Source organism: Strongylocentrotus purpuratus, unplaced genomic scaffold, assembly GCF_000002235.5.
Source record: "Strongylocentrotus purpuratus isolate Spur 01 unplaced genomic scaffold, Spur_5.0 spur5_scaffold_3, whole genome shotgun sequence".
NCBI lineage: Eukaryota > Metazoa > Echinodermata > Echinoidea > Camarodonta > Strongylocentrotidae > Strongylocentrotus > Strongylocentrotus purpuratus.
In genome coordinates this window covers 11,439,460-11,448,134 of record NW_022145609.1, presented here as the reverse complement: position 1 = coordinate 11,448,134, position 8,675 = coordinate 11,439,460, and the positions used below count along the sequence as shown (strand labels likewise).

At 34.4% G+C, this 8,675-nt stretch overlaps 1 non-coding gene across 1 annotated transcript; it reads left to right on the top strand.

Moving 5' to 3' along the window:
- Positions 1–4,624: 4,624 nt before the first annotated feature.
- Positions 4,625–4,695, top strand: TRNAG-GCC. Its single transcript has one exon. It is a non-coding gene; the product is annotated as a tRNA-Gly (tRNA).
- The last annotated feature ends 3,980 nt before the right edge of the window (positions 4,696–8,675 follow it).

The window sequence follows — 8,675 nt, the reverse complement described above, 5'->3', positions numbered from 1 at the left end:
CCTCAAAGCAAGATCCAAAATGCATGATGACGATGATGGAGACCAGGACAACAACATTGTCCCATCTATTTGTAGCGGTGTTAGTAACGAGGAATACATAGACATGCAGGATCATAGGAACTACTTGAACGAAAGTGAATTCTATTCCACGATCACAGGGGATACCATAAGGCCTACTGATGTTCAGTATGCCTCGCCTCGTTCTTCTATAGCTGGGCCATCGGGCATGTTGCCTAGGAGTAGTAGGCCTATGCAGGGTGTACATCGCCCGAACAGTATCTACGAGAACCTTAGCGGGAGACCTATCACTCCACCCCGGTCCAAACGGAAAAGCAAGATCTTTGAAGAACACATAGTTTGACGATAAATCGATTGTTATTGCCATTACCGGAACAAAGTAATAGCATTTCCATCTCATTAAGGGTCATCTTATGAAAATTATTCGGCACAGCCCCATACAGATACTTTGAGAACATCATTAAATCTATGCGGTCCCCGCAACATGTCTCTAACACTAGTATTATTCGTACATGTAGCTATTTGAGTGGTGACAGCTAATGAACAGAAATGCAGCAATTTATTTGATAGGAACTTTCTTTTTAAAGACAACTCTTTATTGGTGATCACACTTTATGAATGTAATGTTAAATACGTCTTAATGGTTAAAAAGGCAGTTAAACGACTTTGTTGATGAATATTGATTAGTCGAGAAAGTCCCATGGGTGCTCCCCACCATTTGCCTTAGATTTGCATTGGTCCTATGTACCATTTGTCCAGAAGATTTGTCCCACCCATCGATGGACCAATATACAGATTTAGAGCTTAGGGCTATGCTTAGCTCAATGTGAATCTTATAAAGATTTGGGTTATATTAGTGTAGGACGAAATATGCGTAGGACAAATGTTACCCAGGACTCTTTTATGGGTGTAATCAAACGAGTCTACTATAGCACTATAAAACTGAAAAGGAATTCTTAACTGTTTGATCTATGATGCATCCCTATCCTGTAGATAGTAAAATATGTTAAAAGAAGGAGTTCTGTAATATTGCTTTATTGTCTGTAAAAAGAAGTTAACTTTATCATCTCATTCATGTCTCAGGAATACCTCTTGTGTAAATAAAATGAATGTAAAGACTTTGTATAATTGATGTACATATTGCTTTGACAGTATCCAAAGGCATTTAAGAAACGAAATTAGTCAATCCAACTGTTAATCTACAGTGGTACCAATGAACACTAAGTTCTTTATCAAAATCGTCTCTTTGTATAATATAATTCCTTTATTACTTTTGATAAAGGACCAATGTCCAGATATTTTGAAAGAGAATTATGGTCCAAACTGTTAACGTCAGATAAAATAGATTAATTTCTTGAACCTAATGTTCCATCAAGTTCATTACGGTCAACAATGATATATGCTAATTTCCAATACGCCCTGGTCCCCGAACCAATACCCTTTACGGTGATCATGCTTTTGCTGTTGCATCCCCTAAATTATGGAATAGTTTACCAATTGGTATCCGTCTATCCCCTTCCGTAGAGCCGCTTAAGGAAAGTTTGAAGTATTTCTTGTTTCATAGTCGTAGTAAGTTGCTAATTTCTGTAATTGTTATTATCAGAATTATTTTCTATCATTGTTGTACGTTTACTTCACGCCTAATCTTGTTTTGGTCAGCGCCTAGAAACATTATATTAAGCGCTTTATATATGTAATTCATTATGATTTGTTATTATTAATTGAAAGGTTTATGTGTATATTTACATTTTGCAGCTCCAATTTATAGTTTTAAATATGATCTCATACTTAAATCTTTCGTCAACCTGTCATTCTTGTTTTGTTTTGTTTACTTGCTGAAGAGAGATAGTGTATCTTGGCACCGTATGAACATAACCAAAGAAAAGTACTAGGTAAATTTTAAGTAAAGATCACTATAGATTTATGATTATTATCAAATCAATTACAATTTATGTATAGTTGCGCTACAAGGGGTTACGACACTGACCCTACCGGGGGAGGGTGCAGTGGCACCAACAAGGAGAGTTAGATGGGGGTTATGGGGCCAGAAATATATAGAATTAATTAATTAATTATGCCGATTCGCTCACAGTCAACAAACAACTCCCTAAATAATGTTCTAATTTTAGAGATACTGTGTTATATTTATCAGTAAAATTTGTAAGTGTATTTTCGTTTGTTTTTGGTTTCACTTGGTTTTTTGTTTATTTGTATAAAGGTCTCGCCAGTATCCGGTTGATTTAAGAGAAACAAGACTTCCCTTTTTGAGGGTCGACCCGTTCCCACAGTTTGGTAGAGTCACCCGTACTTCGCTTTGGTTTGTTTCTCAAAACAGAAGAGGGTACTATTGGTCAGACCAAATTAGGTTCAAGTGAATCTCAGAAGATGAGATGATGATGGTGGTGGTGATGATGATGGTGGTGATGATGATAGTAATGGTGGTGGTATAGTGGTCATGTCAATTGTAATGATACGGGAGAGGAGGAGAAAGGCTGTACTTGTATAATTGTAATGGATTGATGCAGAGGAAATATTCATTCTTGACCAAATTTAATCTTGGAAAAGTAGCAGGAGTGAGTAACTATATAATTATATGCATGACAACCTGCAATCACATTTTTACTATTTCCCCTTACATCTACCCTTTTAATAATATCTGATCCTTCTCATGAATGCAGCCAGCTTTATTCTCAGATAATCATAAAATATTCATCGCCAATTAGTTCCCAAAACAGATATGATTTAATATTTCCAGGAGGACGACACTTCGATGCAATAAAAAGAACATCTTTGGGTTGATACCGAGTTAAAGCACCTTCTGAAAATGACATGTATCTGTAACTTTTCAGACGTTATGACGTGGACGAAATGAGTCATCAAGGATTATTTTACTTAAAAAAAAAAAAAATCATTTTGCACTTCCCATGAACCTATCAATATCCGGTGTATGCAAGCATTGTTATCGTTCAGTTAAAGGTGAAGTCAATTTTAAAAGCTTTTTGCCTTATAAATTGTCGCCTGGAGAATCACAAGCAGATTTTGGTAGGGTACGGTACGGAATGTTTATTTAACGAAAATTCTATCTAACCTTTAATAAAAAAAAAATAATAATAATAAATTCATATAGCGCTGCTTTTATACAAAATATATTCAGCTGCGCTGGTTAAGAGCTCCTTTTTACTAAATTCAACAAAATAAGATCTCTCAGTTGAACAAATAATTTTTTTGAAAACATTGATTTGAAAACATTGAGAGATGGAGTGCTTCGTATTTCTATTGGCAAGCTATTCCATAGTTTGGGGGCAGCAATAGCAAAAGTACGGTCCCCAAGAGTTACTTTAGTTTTGCCATGGGGAATCTAATTTAAAAATTGTAATTTAATTTAATTATTAATTTGAAATCTTTACTATTAGAATAAGAATTCTGAAATCTGTGACATTCGTCAAATCTTCACATTAACTTATATACATGTCCGTCTTCTTAATTCAGTCAATATTATTACCGTGAATTATTCAGTGTATGAAATATTACGGCACTTGAAACAACAGTATTAAATGTAGAATAACAAGACTTTAAAATAATTATTATTGAGGTATTTAAAAAAGTAAACACTTGCTATCAATTAGTACACTTAACATCTTGCACGTAAATTCTTGATTGAAATCGATGTATTGACTGTCCGCAAGTGCCCTTGTAGAACCCAGATGTGAATTGATTAACGAGAATTACGAGTGACCAGAAATAATAAGATAAACTAGAAATAAACCACAAATCCACGATTAAGGAAACAGCTATTCCAGTCTTGAATTTCAGATTTCCGACACTGATGTAATTGTCATTAGTTTGCATTGAGGTCTGTTTCCTTTCTATGTCTAATCCAAATATAGGTCTGGAACTGAAGTTTCGATAAAAATAAACGAATTATTCTACACCTCGTCTGACCTTTCCAAATGCAATGGAGCAATTCTTGTATTCTGGTTCACCATGAAATACAATTTTCTTAAATTGAAGAAAATTATTGCAGCGGGTTGGGCCACAGGAAATATAAGGGAGACAGTTATGTATTGAATTTCAATGATTAAACTAAATGTGGTTTCCCAACTCTCGGTGACGTCATTTGTGACGAGCTAACTTTTAATCTCCCTTTTTGTTGTAGGGGGGGGGGGGGTGCGATTTTTTTTAAAAAAACTTATCAAACGTTGAATACAATCTTAAAATGAATGTTTCACATGTACCAAGCAGAACTTCAATATAATTAAGAGGATTTTGTAATTTGTATCAACGAAACATTTCCCTTAACATTGTGATTACAAGATTATAATCACATTATTATGTTCACCGCTATTTGCCAAAACATCAGTGGCAGATCGAAAGGGGCTGGCGGGCGGAGGGGTGTTGTGGGGCGGGGAACGTGCCCCATTGATCTCTCAATATTCTTCAATACTTATTATTTACATTTCATTTTTTTTTAAACATCGCTAAGAACTCTAGATCCGCTCAAAGGCACTTTTCACCGTCTCTCTTTAATATCATAGATGTTTACATCAATAAATAAAACAATTTAAAAAAAAAAAGACAAGTGGACTCTCCCTCTCTCTTTCGTGAAGCATCGGTGGTTCAGTGGTAGAATTCTCGCCTGCCACGCGGGTGACCCGGGTTCGATTCCCGGCCGATGCATGTTTATTTAAATTTTTTATATCGCTCTGATACTTCGGGGGTAAGCGTTTTATAACGTTTTTATTATCATTATCATTACTATTTCTCTCTTTCCCTCTCTTTTTCTATCACTCTCCTTTTCAGTGATTTACACGCTCTATGTATCTCTATGTATGTCTCCCTCTCTCTTTCCTCTCCTCTCCCCTTTCTCACCCCTCTCTCTCCCCTCTCTCTCTCTCCTGACTTACACTTCCTGTCTATCTGTCTGTATCTCTCTCTCTCTCTCTCTCTCTTCTCCCGTCTCTCCTTTCTCGTCCCTCTCTCTCTCTCTCTCTCTCTCTCGCCCTTTCTTCAATTTCCCTCTTCTTCCTCACCTCACATTCTGTGTTCCTATCTCTTTATCTGTCTTTTTCATGTAAATAAATTATTACTATTAGACTGTAAGCCTGCAAATAACAAAAGCATCAAACAAGTATTTGAGGTCGACTATTCATTTTAGCTTTATTTAAATCTAAGGCAAATTTTGAAACATTAAATTTCTCTGAAAGAAACACAATCATGTCTTAAATATGTTTGAAATGACTTCACAAGCAATTCGATTACAAGTAATTCAATTATCTGCCTTTTAACTGATTGTTTAGTATTTTTGAAATAATTTGGATTGTTTAGCCATGAGGCCTGCACGATTGTGATTTGAAAACAGATGAATTTCCACAATTGAAAATATGATAATTTGGCAGAATATAGTAGCGAAATGTTTCTACATTATAAATCAAATGTGACGAGGTTCGAAGCAAAGAAGACTGGTCTCCATGTTCTCGGTGACCGATATGAACTCTTCGACTTGTCAGAAGTCAGACTTTCCTGTTTGACAGGAATCGAAACAAAGATTCCACACCTTCTCGACTAAATTTCATCCTCAAATAAGGCCAATTTAAATTGATTTCTAGTTTTTCGTCGACATTTTTTTCCAAAATGAAGAGGAGGCAAATCCATGTAATTATACAAAGAAAATTATTTGTCAATTCAAATCTCATAGCAAGTGCACCAAAGATGCTAAAAACAACGTAAAACTGCATTATATTGCCAAGATGTTTTCAGATTAGTATTCATTTAATTCCAGAACAAAATTATAATAACAAAACAAAAAAATTGAATCGAGGAAGGAGGAAGGAACGACAAAGTAAAATATTGTTTTTATTTGGCCTTAAAGCCATTATCAAACCAACAAGGATATTCTCATAATGAAGGCGAATTTGAAAAATAATTTATAGAAGTTATACCGTCGAAATGCGACTGAACTTATCTTAAATAAACCACTTTAAAAAATAATTGGACATTCTTAAAATGAGGGCAAATCGTATAGCGTCTCATCCCAATGATCTCGAAGGCGGTTATAACACAATCAAAATACTTAGAGTCAAAAGTATATTACAAATATTAGAAAGACTTTGATGAGTCGCATACAGCTATATACATGTGGCACGCACTTCTTTATAATTAAAATGAATTAAATCAACTATTTCAATTCTTTTCAAAGACATTATCAAATATATGCATAACAATCTTCATCAGAAAATAAATTTGTTCTCTCTTTTCTTATCTCACGCTTTCCAAAATTGAATTTTTAAACAAAAAATGTGGAGAAAAAAAAACACGTTTCCTTCAATGTCAAACTTTCAATTAGATCACATAACCGCATGCCAACTCTCAACGTTGAAGCCAATTCTTTACAGATGAAATGCATTCAGGGACATGGTATTTTCTTTTCATTTATGTTTTGGTGTTGGAGTACTGGTACGGAGTACTGTACATTTGGCCACAAAACATCATAAATTCACATATTTAAATCATTTATGATTGTGCAATTCTTTCTGTGATGAAGTGAGTATGCGCAATGGATTGCTATGCAACCAAGATGCTTCCTAGATGGTTGAAAATGACCCCCCTCTCAAACAGCACATTATATAAAAATGTTCAGGTATACAAATCCCATACAGAGTCATTAAACGATTATTTTGATAACAGAAATCTATATAAACATTGTTTCAATTCTTTCAATCAGTCAATAAAGTATAGCAACATTATCACTCAAAACATGCATTGATAATTATGCAACATCATGCACGCAATAACGGTCTCTATTAACTTTATAAAAGGAAATATATATCGCTGAGGAAACCACATTTACATTGTTAAAAAAAGGTGTCCTTATTCTGAACCCGATCGCAAAACACTTTCCCAAATTCAACCTAAGCCAAATTCAACAGCCGTGTGCGAATGATTACGATCACATTATTACGTCATCCGAACATGGTTTCCGTGGAAAAAAACAATAGAATATTGAAATTGCCCCTAAGTTGATATCTCCAAAGTATTTGCGATGTTGTTTCTTGTGAAATAAACCAATTAATGCTTGCAACTTTTTGTTCGCTTCGGTCAATATCTATCCCCCTTTTCTTACTCCTAGTTTTATCCTATATGATCCACAATATTTCTCACTTGGCACGCTTATTACATCTGTCTCAATATTTTCTTTCTATTTCGCACTCTCTATCCATTCAATAAACTGCCTCGCATTTATTGCAATACATCATTTAATCAAAAGGTTGGCACATGGACCAGAATAAATTGACATTAGAGACAATTTCCTGCCACAAAAATATCAACACGTACGTTTATAACTGGAATGATCAAAATTGTATTTACAATCGATAAAGCTATACATGATATTTACTTACATTGCTATATAAACTTACTTTTGGAGTTAGTTGTAATTTTAAAAATTCTACTTTTTACAAAGCACTAAACGGTGGCCTAAGTGACATATGTACATACACAAGGAATGTCACTAAATTATTTCAAAAGGTGATTAGTGAAAAAAATTGACTTTCCACAGCAAATGCAAGCAAATTCTATCACAGATTTAAGCCAAAATGATGAAAGGAAATACTAAATTTACAAAGCATTCATATTTCTAGCGTGTAACCCTCATTTCATTTCATGTAACATTATTTCATAAATCAATAAATTGATGTACCAACAATATTGCTAACATAAAGGTTTTGCAAATATGGTTGCAATTGACTTCCAATATACAAAAGAGATGCTTAAAATATTGCCATGCATCTTGATCATATGATGTATGTTTATTTTGCTTGTCAACTTGCAATATAAAAATATCAAACAAATTCTCTATATATATTCAATTCACACGAGACGAAAATAAAATCACAGTCCCATAGTTATAGGTTGGGAGCTGGTCATAGTCATATATCACAGAAGGTCGATATACAGGAGGATATGTACACAAACTAAATGAATTTTTAAAAAAAATCACACGAATCTGCTTTTTATCACTGCAAACATTGAAAACAAAGATAAAAAAACGCAACCTCCCCGAATTTTACTTTCTTATCAATAAGTTAACCATATTGCTTCCAAAGTACTGCGTTTGCTGCCTAATATTCCAATTATACATGTTACAATAGTATTGCAAGTATACACAACATTGTTCTTCAAAAATCACATCACCTCTTTAAATTGCTTTGTTTTAAAAAAAGTGTGTCCCTTTCTGGTCAAAGCCAATAAACAATATCTTAGACAGTGACAGTTGTTGTGTACTTTCTTTGCAAAATTTTCGCCATGATGTTAGATATAACCGTTCTCATATCATAAACAGAACGATAATTATCACAAAATTGCACATTGTTGCGAACATTTAAAAGCATCCCGGTACTGTCTACCCTTTCGTATAAATCAAATTTTACCCCGAGGTTTTTGATGACATCAATCTATAGGTCTGCACATGTAACTTCTCTGGGTATTGTAATAGTTCAATTACGTTTGTTCAGCTCTAATTTCAGTCAAAGTCTGGCTCGAAGTAGGCACAGTCAGTCGCATGTACTTGGTCTTTTGTAGAATCGGTAGTAGTCCATCTTGGGATAGTAAACAAAATTAACCTTGGTCTTTGCGGCTAAACTGATTTTGAGTAGTCCCGG